At 38.4% G+C, this 13,524-nt stretch overlaps 1 protein-coding gene across 4 annotated transcripts in view; it reads left to right on the top strand.

Moving 5' to 3' along the window:
* The first annotated feature begins 1,523 nt into the window (after window positions 1–1,523).
* LOC128705063 (centrosomal protein of 290 kDa) overlaps window positions 1,524–13,524 on the top strand; it is a 448,876-nt gene continuing 436,875 nt past the window's right edge. For 2 of the 4 annotated variants that reach the window (XM_070085555.1, XM_070085557.1), the window contains exon 1: window positions 1,524–1,669. The gene's annotated coding sequence lies outside the window, so the exon portion shown is untranslated. The remainder of the gene's footprint in view (window positions 1,670–13,524) is intronic. The other 2 variants (XM_070085556.1, XM_070085558.1) reach the window with 2 other exon arrangements.

Raw genomic sequence — 13,524 nt, forward strand, 5'->3', positions numbered from 1 at the left:
CTTAACTCTATCATCATTACTGATTCTGTCATCATTGAAGGCTCTTGACTCATATAATGTCTCCAACAACATGTTCATTGGAGAAGCCAGGTATGGATACTCAAAAATCAGGGGCAAAGGGATTAAATGTACAATTGCTATGGATCCCATCACACATTGGATTACTCCTTCATGATAAAGTTGACATGTTAATCAAGAAGAGTACCCAGAAGGAGAATGTAGAATATAACTTTGGTATATCTGTAGAAACATTGGACGTGTTTCTTTCCACCTGTTGTCTATGTTCCCACATCAGTAAAATGGGTACCTGGGTGTTAGTCGACTGGTGTGGGTCGCATCTGGGACACTGACCTAATTTGCCCGAAATGCAGAGCATAACAAGGGAGTTTCTATATAGTAGTATGTCATCGTTGTCAGCTAGGACTGTATACCTTGTACATGTACTTGTAGTAAATAAAGATATTATTATTATTATTATTATTATTATTATTATTATTATTATTATTATTATTATTATTATTATTATTATTGTTATAGAATTAGGAATAATATTAGGAGAGAAGTAAATAACGAAAATGACTGTTATAGGAATGCAGTTAGAAGCCTGAGTAGATCTATAACCCACTATGATTACATGGAGGTAGATAAGTATGTTTATGGAGCAACTTGCAATGTGAACAGACTGACTAATGTTGTAGTGGCCAGGCTTAGGCTTGGTTACTAGTACTTCTGGCAGTTTGGGAGACACACAGATGATGATCATATTTAATGCAAATTATGTGATCAGGCATATGGTCACTGTCTTGAACACTATGTGCTTAATTGTCCACTTATTGAGGATTACAGAGATAGACAGTATAATGGCTTATGTGACATGTCAAGATATCTTATCAATGAAAATAAGATACCAGATATACTAAAAAAATTTCCTAAATTTGATTGTAACAGATAAGTGAACTGTAGATATGTATATATATACACCCATATGTGCACCTGTTAACCCTTTTGGGGCCTAGTTCCTAGGTCTTTTGTGTATCAATATGCTCTTGCGCTACCGTCCACAGGATGGATATGGGATGCACAATTATTATTATTGTAATCAAAAAGAAGCGCTAAGCCATTGGGGTGCACAATAAACTAGCCACTTGGGTGGCAAAATCTCTAATCCCACACTACATTGTTATTTGCATGAATGAGAAAAAATCATGAATTCAGATACAACTCACAACCGGCGAGTAGTATATAAAATCATTGTATGATCATTCATAACACGATCGCCTCTTTTGTGAACTTGTCTGTACAAGTGTTTCTGCGGTACAGTGACCAGATGACGCATTTCAAAAAGGCAGATATTGGACGTACTTTAGTACGTATTTGTGTTTTTATAATATACAGATTATCTTAGTTCATTACTAACAAGTTCATAATAAAAGTATTATTTTAAAAATAGTACTACAATAAAAAATATTAAATAATTTACTATTAGTGGTTCATTTGACCAGGCGCAGTTTGTTTATAAACATTCCATGGAGACTGATGTTGTTGTGATGGTGGTACTCACCTAATTGTGGTTGCAGGGTCAAGACTCAGCTCCTGGCCCCTGTGTTATTGCTAAATTGGCCTAATTTGCCCGAAATGTTCAGCATAACAAGGGGCTTTCTATACAGTAGTATGTCATTGATGTCAGCTAGGACTGTATACCTTGTACATGTACTTGTAGAAATAAAGATATTATTATTATTTTTATTAAGGTGGTGCGTGGCCTAGTAGGCAGCGCTCTTGCTTCACATTGAACGTCCGTAGTTCGATTGCAGGTACATGTGGAAACATTGGGCGTTTCCTTCCACCTGCTGTCCCCATTCACCTATCTCAGCTGGGTGGTGGGTGGCTTCCTGGGGCACAATATTGAAGGACCCCAATGGAAATGAGACAGACAGTCCTCGATGACGCACTGACTTTCTTGGGTTATCCTGGGTGGCTAACCTTCTGGGGTTAAAATTGAATACCCTATCTTATCTTACCTTATCTTACTATGATGATGGTGCTGCTGTGCTAATGTTGCTGTTATGATGGTGTGTTTAAACCCGCCTTCAAGTTCTCACTACCTCCTCCACTTCCCTGGGATGTACACCTGGAGTGAGTTCTCGTTTTTGGGCTGTATGACCCTTGTAGGTTTAATGCTTTTTGATTATAATAATAATTTAGTTCTTGGATGTCTCGCTCTGCAGTGAGGATCCCCTCCTGAGGTGATCCTTGATACTGTGTTCCTTGATGTGTGTTTCAATTCCTTGAATCAACTCTGGATACCGTCCATCCCCCTGGGTGCTCCCCCATGATTCTGATAATACAGTCATCACACAGAAATCACTCCCTACGAAAGTAAAAGACTGGGCAGGCGATGCAAAATGCCGCCAATAAAAAGTAGGGGCGCCATTGGTACACTAAAAGAAAACACCATAAGTGTCCGGGGCCCAAAACTGTTCAACAGCCTCCCATCAAGCATTAGGGGAATTGCCAATAAACCCCTGGCTGCCTTCAAGAGAGAGCTGGACAGATACCTAAAGTCGGTGCCGGATCAGCCGGGCTGTGGCTCGTACGTTGGACTGCGTGCGGCCAGCAGTAACAGCCTAGTTGATCAGGCCCTGATCCATCGGGAGGCCTGGTCATGGACCGGGCTGCGGGGGCGTTGATCCCCGGAATAACCTCCAGGTAACCTCCAGGAGCATCAGTGGCAGAATTTTCCTGTCATGTAACAGGACCTCTCCAAGGAGGGACTTCGATGTTAGTAAGGGGGCTGTTGATTCAAGGAAGTAGATGTATTCTTGGATTAAACCTAATTGCCTGCAATTTTCCTATATTCTCTATGACCCTTACAGGTTTAATACTTCCCCTAATTATAATAATGATTCTGTTTAGACAAGACAGGATAAGTTTTGTTGGGATTAACCCGGGGAGGGTTAGCCACCCAGGATAACCATGAAAGGCAGTGTGTCATCGATGACTGTCTTATTTCCATTGTTATTCTTCAGTCTTGTCACCCAGGATGCCACTCACACCAGTCAACACCCAGGTACCTACTTGCTTATTGGGTGAACAGAGACAGCAGGTGTAAGGAAACATACTTATGTTTCCACTCAGCTTGGGATTGAAACCCAAACACTCAGTGTGAGGTGAGAGCATTGCCAAGATTCAACTTTAAACTTTATTTTCTCAAAACTAGGGACTTGTATCACTAAGCCATTCCCAAAAAATGTATTCATTCTTCTCTATTATATGTTACAAAACTTTAACCAAAAGAGACATTTCACAGAGCCACCACCTGGCTTGAGTTAACTTTTAACCCAAAATCTATCAATGCCAGTAGATCATATTAGTAAGCCATTCAGATACAATAATAAACTTGCCAAATTTGATTGATACAAGATATTTCTCAAAGCCACTGCCAATTTTTGTGTAGATATAGTGCACTATGCTGTGCCTCAAGGTACAGTTTATTTTGTGATATATTCTCTCTTGTTTATGATTTTAGATACATTTCTCTAGCTTAATGGTAAACAATCTTTTAATTGAATTGCCATTACAGGGGATGTGTTGTTCTGAGATCTGAATAAATATTTTGAATAGATTTGACTTGCAAGCCATTGGCCATAAATGGCAACCTTTTTCATGAGAGGAATTGATTTTAACTATTGTTTGATGAAAGTGATATATTTTATTTATTTATTTATTTATGTCTTTGCGAATAGTACATTGAAATTTTGTATTTACAATAATGGGTTGCAATGCAAAGAGAGCCTCTATTATGCCTAGGCATTATGGGCCAGCTTAACATTAATGGCTTACAGACTACTTGACACTAAGAATTATGTCATAGTTGTACAGTAGAATATTAATTATATCATAGTTGTACAGTAGATTATTAATTATAAGTGAATCTAATTTTTATAAGACAAAAGATATATTCATATATTCAAAAATGCTTTTTGTGAAAACAAGGATTCAATTATATTCCTGTCAACAATGGATAAAAGGTTCAAAGTAATTGTTGAAATTATGATGTGGGAATACATAAGTGAGTATGTGTGTACTGATTATTTAGCATTTAGTCTAGGGTGATTAAGTGGCTTTTGAGAAGAGTCTTAAATTGATTTTCAGACAGGGTTACTTTAGTATCTTCTGGTAATGAATTCCATATTTTGGGGCCCTTTATGCGCATAGAGTTTTTACACAGTGTAATATGGACACGAGGTACATCAAAAAGAGATCTGTGTCTTGTGTTATGGTCATCTGTCCTGCTAAGGTTGGTGAGGAGAAGTTTGAGTGGAGGGTTTATATTTGGGTGTATTGTTCTGTGTATGTAGTAGGCACATGAATAAGTATGGATGTTCTTAATGGTGAGCAGATTCAGACTTTTGAAAATTGGTGGAGTATGCTGGTGGGAGTGGGAATTTGTTATTCTGACTGCTGCCTTTTGCTGGGTTATTAGAGGTCTTAGGTGATTGAATGTTGTTGATCCCCATGCACAAATTCCATAGGTGAGATAAGGTTATATGAGTGAATGGTACAGTGCCAGGAGAGGTGATTGTGGAATGTAGTACCTTATCTATGATAGTATGCTTACAGTCTTAGAGATTTTCTTGGTGATTTGTTGTTTGTGTGTCTGGAACTTAAGGCTACTGTCAAGGTGGATACCTAGGAATTTTCCCTCTGTGAGTCTTGTGACTGGTGATCCATTTAGCGTTATGTTAATCAGATCATTTGCAGCTTTGTTTCCAAATTGAATGAAATAGGCTTTATCAGTATTCAGGGTAAGTTTATTAGTCATCAACCAGGCAGATATTTTCCGCAATTTGGCATTGACAGTGTTTGCTAGTATGACTGGATTTGGGTGGGAGAAGATGTATGTAGTGTCATCTACAAATAATATGAGTTTGAGTAGCTGTGATGCATTCAGCAGATCATTGATGTAGATGAGAAAGAGGAGTGGTCCAAGGACACTTCCTTGTGGGACTCCTACTGTGATTGGTTGGGTGGAAGAGTTTGCACCATTTGCATACACATATTGAGTTCTGTTACTAAGGTATGACTTTAGGTAGTTGAGGGAGTGGCCTCTGATACCATAGTGTGTTAATTTGGAGTACAGCAGTTCATGGTTGGCTGTATCAAAAGCTTTACGTAAATCAATGAAAATGCCCAGAAGGACTTCTTTCTTTTCGAGTGCGGTATATATTAGTTCTGGCATGGGTATGATAGCATCATTTGTGCTTTTATTATTCCTGAATCCAAACTGACAAGGGTTTAATATGTTGTGTGAGACGTGGTAGGAATAGATCCGTCTATGAACTAATTTTTCAAAGATTTTAGAGAACAATGGTAAGTTAGATATTGGTCTATAGTTATTCAAGTCAGCTTGGTCACCTCCTTTATGGATCGGAGTGACCCTCACTATTTTGAGGATTGTTGGGAAGGTAGATGATTCAATGGATTTGTTAAAGTGTTGCAATAATTGGTGACAATACTTGAGAAGCTTTTTTGTACATAAAAGCAGGCAAGTTGTTTATGTCTCCTGCTTGTTTTTAAGGGTGTTGATGATGAGCGAGACTTCTAGTGGGTTGGTTGGAGCTAGGAGCAGCATATTTGGGTAGGTACCTATGAGGTATTTTGATGGACAAGTGTTTGAGCTTGGTATTTTTTTAGCTAGATTTTTTCCTATGGTGGAGAAGAAAACATTGAGCCTGTTTGCTGTTTCAGTTGGTGTGAGTAGGGGTTCGTCTGATTTTGTTAGTTTGATTGTTTTGTTTTGGATAACTTTTTAGTTCCAAGAATTTCAGATAGAGTTGTTAAGGTTTTTTCATATCACCTTTGATGTTATGTAATCTATTTTCATAATACAATTTTTTAGATCTTATCAGGCTGGTAAGAGCTGATGAGTAATGTTTAGACTCTAGTTATTAGACCCATTCTATACTGTTTTTCATATTTGTGCTTTGTGTTAATGGATTTGAGGATGCTGGGAGTTACCCAGGGACTATTCAGTCTCTTTGCTGTGATCTGTTTAGTTTTTTGGGGGCAATGTTTGTTGTAGAGGCATTGGGTTTTTTTAGAAAATTATTTATACATTCATTCATATCTGTATATGTTTCGAGTTCATTTTGCCAATCAATGTTATTCATAGCTGCTATAAAGTTGTCAACAGCTGTCTCATTATGTAGTCTGAAGGTTACTTTAGTAATGTCTTGTGGCAATTTACCCAGATTAGTTATGAGAAAGGTTGGGTAGTGGTCTGTATTGTTGTCTGTGATTATGCCTGATTTTAAAGGGGATATGGTGTTTGTCCAGATGTGGTCTTTTAACCCTTTGAGGGTCAACAGGCCCTCTCAGAAACTCCTTCTCAGGGTCGGCCAAATTTAAAAAAAAAAAAGTTATTTTTTCTTATGAAAAAAGAGTTTTTTTTTTCTAAACATTATAGGCTAAACAAAAAAATTTTATCGTCAATACTTACCGAGATATGGAGGCGTGAAGTTTGCCAAAATTGAACAACATCTGGTAACATCGCCAACTGCCGTCACCCGGTATTTTTCTATTTACTTTTTTATGTACTATTTTCAATTATTTTTTAATTTTTCTTTTTCTGAGTAACTTTTATGGCCTCTGAGGCCAACATGATCATTATTTTGTAAGTTATTTCTTTTTCAATACTACACAATAAGGGCATAAACACTGTTGTCATTATTTTGTTTATAGAAAATATTTACACAAACAAACGATATGAAATGTTGTTTATTACTATTTTTCTATATTTTATATACACATATACAGTCACAGGGAATGTTTCTAGAAGTTCTGCAGCCTGTGGAACTCTTTGAAACATGGTGTCATGCACAGTGGTGTTTTACACTCCTCACACATAAAACGAGTGTCTCTGCGTTGTTGTGGGCGTTTTTTTGTATGTGCACAGATGTAACACCTCTTCTGAGCCTTTTTCTTGAAAGCAGTAGCAGGCAGTTTTACCGGGAAGTGATCACCATGCTTCAGACGAGCAAGTAGTTGTTGATAATTTGGTGGGCGGTCAAGTGCAGGTGTTCTTCCTTGGTACTTGAATACTATTTGTCTGATGACAGACAAACAGAATTCACCGTACTGTGGTTTGTTTCTGGTCCTCATCTTATACATATTATAAGCATTGAGCATGGAAATGTCCAGAAGATGGAAAAAGAGTTTGATGTACCACTTATAACTCTTGCGAACACAATCAGCAAACCCAATCTGCATGTCACATTTGTCCACTGAACGCATGTTGAAGGTGTAATCAATCACAGCTGCAGGTTTTAGAATGGGTTCATTACTCTCTCTATGCTGCCTGCCACTGTCTGCCATTTCATTAGGGTGAACTGATGACAACAGTGTGACATCTCATTTGTCATGCCACCGAAATGCTATGATGTCATTGGCAGCAAACGCCTGCACCTCACCTCTACGAGTGCCAGCGTCAAACCTGGGCATATGTTTCCGATTTGCACACACTGTTCCACACACATCTGTCATGTTCACTCGCAAAAAATCACTGAGTTAGGGGCTTGTGTACCAGTTATCTGTATATAATATATGCCCCTTACCAAGGTATGGTTCTATCATTGTTCTAACCACATCACCTGAGATGCTCAATAACTTCCTGGTATTTTACAATGTATAACTTCCAGTGTACACAATAATATCCAATACCAGACCACTGTAACAATCACAAAGCATAAACAACTTTATACCAAAGCGTTTCCTCTTGCTTGGTATGTACTGCTTGAAAGAGAGTCTTCCTTTGAACAGAATCAAAGACTCGTCAATTACAAGCCTCCTGAAGGGATAAAAATGTGTACTGAATTTCTCTTTCAGACACACAAACACATTCCTAATCTTATATAACCTGTCAGTTCCGTCAGGCCTGGTTTTGTCTGAGAAGTGAAGCATACGTAACAGCACAAATCGATTTACTGGCATTATATCACTGAAACCTGGGGTTGCAATCAGGCTGTCTGTTGACCAGTATGATTTCACTTTGTGCTTATACACATGTGGCATAAGCATTATTGTGGCAAAGAAAAGATGCATCTCAGCCACAGGTGCCTCCTTCCACTGGTGTAGACGTGATTTTGGTGAAAGTAATGTGTTTGCCATGGTGTACTCGTAGTATGTGTTGCTTTCCATGACAATACTTTCCATCAGGGGTTCATCAAAGAATAACTTGAAACATTCCAGTTCAGTGGCTGTCATCAAACTGGTGGGCATTTGGAACAAAATTGACAGCTTCCTGCCAATCCCAGGTGCGGTCAGCTGGTGGGTACTGGACAATGACAGGTGGTTGTGGTTGTGGAGGTTGTGGTTGTGGAGGCTGGTGTGGTGGGTGGGTGGGGGATGGTGGCCTTTGTTGTAGATCAGCTGAGGCAGCAGCGTGGGTGGCAGTATGGCCCACTGCTGGTGCCTCACCGCCAGCACCACTACCACCACGCACATTTTCCATCCCAATTGCAACAGTATCATCGTCATTTTCACTGTCTGTTCCTGTTGTACAGCCACGGGATGTACTCCGAGATGCACTCCTTCCCCTTGGAATAGCATATGGCACACTACCAGAGCGCATATATCGTCGTATATACTGACGCTTCACTGGGGAATATTGCACTTCACTATCACTACTGGAGCTAGTTTGAAGAGCTTGTAGTTCATATTCACTATCACTATCATCACACATGCTCTCATCTGAGTCTGGGATTTGGGAAAATAGAAGTTTCCTCTTGGATTCTGGTACAACTGAACGTGAACAAGACAGCCCAGCACCAGAGGTGGAAGGCTGAGGGTCGTCTGGGTTTTCCTCACTATTACCGATATTATGATCATTAGTTTCGGTCAAAACCTCACCAAAACCTTGAAACTCATCTTCACTGGCACTTCCATCTGTATTAGAACTGTCACTGGGGAACAAAAGTGTCCCAATTCGCCGAGGAGTGAGGAGCTTCTTACCGCGAGGCATGGTGGACATTGTTTACTAAGATGGCGTTCCCACAATTCACCACTGGGTCCCAGATTTTTTTTCTACTGTGCACACCGACCACACAGACCCATTCTCTCACATCTAGGCCTACCAGCCTTTTCCCGCGAGATTTGACGGCGCTAGAATTTATGCGTACTAGTACGTCAAAAAACCCTGCGCGTAAGCCGTACTAGTACGTCCGAAACCCTCAAAGGGTTAAGGAGATACTTGTCTCGGTGATTCTTGTAGGTTTAGATATTGTTGGTAGCAACAGGCAGTTGCTCATAGTGTTTGTGAATTCAGTTACGTGTGGGTGCTGGTCGTGTAGTATGTTTATGTAGTATGTTTAGTCTTTATTCATGTGTGCATCTGTAATCATGTTTCCTAGTTTTTTCACTAAAGTGGTAAATGTTTGACTATGGCACTCTGTAGATATTTATAACTGTGAGGGGTTTTTGCAGGTCTTTTGATTTAAATTTGGCTGTGATATATTCTCCATGTTCATCTTTTGTGCAAGATTTATTGATACATTCGAGTTGATTTGAGTAGTATATAGCTGTTCCTTCCCCTTGCTGGTCTGTTCTATAGTTGTGTATGGCCATGTAGCCAGGAATGGCATAGACATCTGTAATATCAGGCTTAAGCCAGGTTTCTGTGAGTGTGATGATTGATATATTGGAATTTAGGGAATTGAGTAATGCTGTGAGGTCGTCATAATGTTTGCTCAAGGATCTGAGATTGTAGTTAAAGATGGTTATGTTATTGTTTGCACTGAGTAATGTCTGCTTGGTCTGCTGTATAGTAATTACAGTTGCTGTTTGATTTGTGTAATTCATTTAGTAAAAAGTTTACATCAGGATCTATGCCTGTAGTCATAAGATGAGAGTGATTTTACAAACTAGATTTTCTGAGTAAAATATTATAAGATTTATATTGAATCTACAACTAGACTTAGGATTAAGATTCTGTAATTATTCTAAAACTTGTAAAAAATATAAACGAACTAGGGATTATTATAGAATAGATAATTCAGTTATACACTTAAGCATCTAAATAGCACCTTAATTATTTTAACAAATGTGAGTTTATGAACTATGGTAGATATTTATAGCTAAAATAAAGGAGCTAGTGAATATAATGATAAAAGAATGAATTAAAAACAATAACAGTAGCACCTGAAATAGTCAATAGCACCTGGAGTATTTTAATAAATGTGACTATATGGACAAGAGGGAAAAAATATTATAACACCTGAAAGTGGCCCTTTAATTATTAAAACTAGGAGTATAGCAATTACTGAATAAAGGGCAGTACAGTGTATTGGTATTTAGTGAATTATTCCAGGAGAAATGTAAAAAGGGACTAAATTAAGTAGTGGTAAACAACCTTTAAAGGATAGATAGTCACTATGGTATGAAATTAATCTGAGAGTAGGATTTGCCTTATATCATAAAGTTTGAGCAATTAATATCACAAAAAGAAATATTATTTGAGATAGTTGATACTAGCTAATGAAAGATGGTATAAGGAATTGCACAGTAGTGTAGTAGAGACATACACTAGTTGGTTATTTGTAGTTTGGGAGCAAAGGGAAAATTAGGTAATATTCTAAGAGAATTATAACAGTGCTTAAGTAGGAATAATTGATAATACAGATATTATTAAAGAGTAAGTATCTTATTATCAAATAATAAATTGTGAATGGGAGATCTGGGAAGATAACACAAATTGAGTCACACAAGGAACTGTGTGGGACACATGGGATGAGGTAGTAAGTACTATCCGGGAGGTGATAGTACAGGGATTAGTTCAATAATGGCATAATAACATACACTAATGTAGTACAAAGATTTGGTCACTAATATCAGTCAGACTCTGTAATGTTTGCGTCATGAAGGAAGTTTGCTAGTTCATTTTCATTTGTAATATAGTACACATGGCCTACATTTGTTTTTCTTACTAGAATTTGTCCATCACGTACAAAACACTGGTGAATTTTATCATTATTCTCACATTTCAGCTTTCTCACTCTGTATAGGAGGTTCTGTCGTTTTCTTGTGAGACACTCATTTACGTATACAGTGGACCCCCGGTTCGCGATACTAATCCGTTCCTGAGAGCTCATCGTAAACCAAAAATATCGGAAAGCGAATCAATTTTCCCCATAAGAAATAATGGAAATCAAATTAATCCGTGCAAGACACCCAAAAGTGTGAAAAAAAAAAATTTTACCACATGAAATATTAAGTTTAATGCAATAGAATAGTAATTACAATAACAACAACAACAATAAATAACAATAAATAACGAAAGAATAATTGACACTTACCTTTAATGAAGATCTGGTGATGATTGATGGGATGGGAGGAGGGGAGAGTGTGGATGGTGTTAGCATTTAGAAGGGGAATCCCCCTCCATTAGGACTTGAGGTAGCAAGTCCTTTTCCGGGGTTACTTCCCTTCTTCTTTTAATGCCACTAGGACCAGGTTGAGAGTCACTGGACCTCTGTCGCACAACATATCTGTCCATAGAGGCCTGTACCTCTCGTTCCTTTATGACTTTCCTAAAGTGGTTCACAACATTGTCATTTCAGCAGTCATTAGCACCCTTGGTCTCGAAGGGTTGGCACTGGGAGCTTTCTTGGGGCCCATGGTGACTTATTTTGCAAAAACAGGCACCAAAAACAGTGATAATATAGATAATATGGAATGTACCGAATGTATCCTTAGATGCGTGCACCGGGCGGGCTTGTAAACACTGGCACACATGGGGCAGTTCAGGCCACACATGGACATGTCTCGTACGAACCACATTGCATACCGGGTTTTGTATCGGGAAGCGAGGCAAATTTTCTGCTATATAATGCATCGGTTACCGGATTTATCGGATACCGATAGCATCGCGAACCAGGGGTCCACTGTATCTTTTTTTTTGCTTTAATAGATGAACTTATTAGATCTTTTTTTCTGTCTTGTGTGTGAAATCTAAGCATTACACTTTTTCTCCCTTGGTTCCCTAGTAACAGTGATTCTTTTATTTCTGACACTGGCACACTGGCACACCAGTGAATACTAGAAAGGACTGCCCTTCTAGCATCCAGCCTGTTACTGGGTTTTCGTAACAAGTAGTCAGTATCCTTGTCCAATTATCCATTAGAATTCAGTATGATTCAATAGTGCTTCAGGATTACAACTGGTAGGCAGTTACTAACTAGAGAAATTAAAATTTAATAAATTTATTAAGTCTAGAGGTATATTATGTAATTAAAATAAATCAATATCAACAAAATAAAAATAATCACTTCTCTCGTTTACAGTATTATTGTGCTGAAAGCACATATCACATTATCATTCTTAAGTACCGTCTGGTACATTAACATTTAATAAGATATTACAAATATGTACAAGTAAGTTTGTGTGTATGTGTGTAAGTGCTCTAAGTAGTTCGCTATGTCTCAAGACTCGACTAGACTTAAACAAGTGACTGACAAAGTCCTCAAATAAACTAACTTCTTGACCAACTGGCAGTCAGAACAGTCTGCTTGAACAATAAAAAGAATGCTAAACCCAATAGCAATATAACAAGCAACTGCGACACAAAATCAGGAACAAGGAGATAATAAGACGACACTAAGTAGGGACCATCAGCAGATCCACCACCAAAGTCACAAAACTCCTATACTACTGAATCTAAGTTCAGCATAAGAAAATCCCCGACTGTGATAATACACAGATACCAGTACAAGTTAGGTCAGAAGCTACAGCTCAGGACCTGAGGTGCTCAGAGTGTCTTTGAGACACACAACCTCAGTACAACGTCGAAAATCACTAAGTCTGTACAATGTTCTGTGAACAGAGTTCTACAGAACTAACAAGAATAATGAGACAGACAATCTGTCCAACCACCAAGTGAGTCTAGACCAGACTGAATACTTCAGGCGAGGTGAGGACACCCCCCCTCGATCACGTGATAGCTCCGTGGACAGCTGCAGCTCAGAAACAGAAGCCGGCAGTCTAACGAGCCACAAACGATAATTATAGTAGTTAGACAATCAAGACTTGAACTGAGCACATAATATGTTACATCCTACCTAACAACGTAAGTCAAATAATAATATAAAGCAATATATTTACGATTTACCTATTATCACAAATATAAGCAATATAAAATTATATGAAAAGATAATATAATATATACATATACATTGCAACCCATTCAGGGGTTGCAACACCCCCCCAACACGACAAACGGTCGCACTAGGAGTTGCATTAATGTCTTTCACATTATTACTGATTACTCATATCAATACAAATTAATATAAACATTAATCAGAGTCACTCTTGTGCCACAGCGTCTATACACTAAGATATGCCCCTAGTACTAGGGCAGTACACAGTATCGTATCTTTGCATACTCGTGGTTATGTACATCAGTGCAGAGACAGGATAGCGTAGACAAGCATAATAGTCTTGTGCTATAGACAGGAGACAGCATTCCACTCT

The sequence above is a fragment of the Cherax quadricarinatus genome, chromosome 16 (genome assembly GCF_038502225.1).
Source record: "Cherax quadricarinatus isolate ZL_2023a chromosome 16, ASM3850222v1, whole genome shotgun sequence".
Classification (NCBI taxonomy): domain Eukaryota; kingdom Metazoa; phylum Arthropoda; class Malacostraca; order Decapoda; family Parastacidae; genus Cherax; species Cherax quadricarinatus.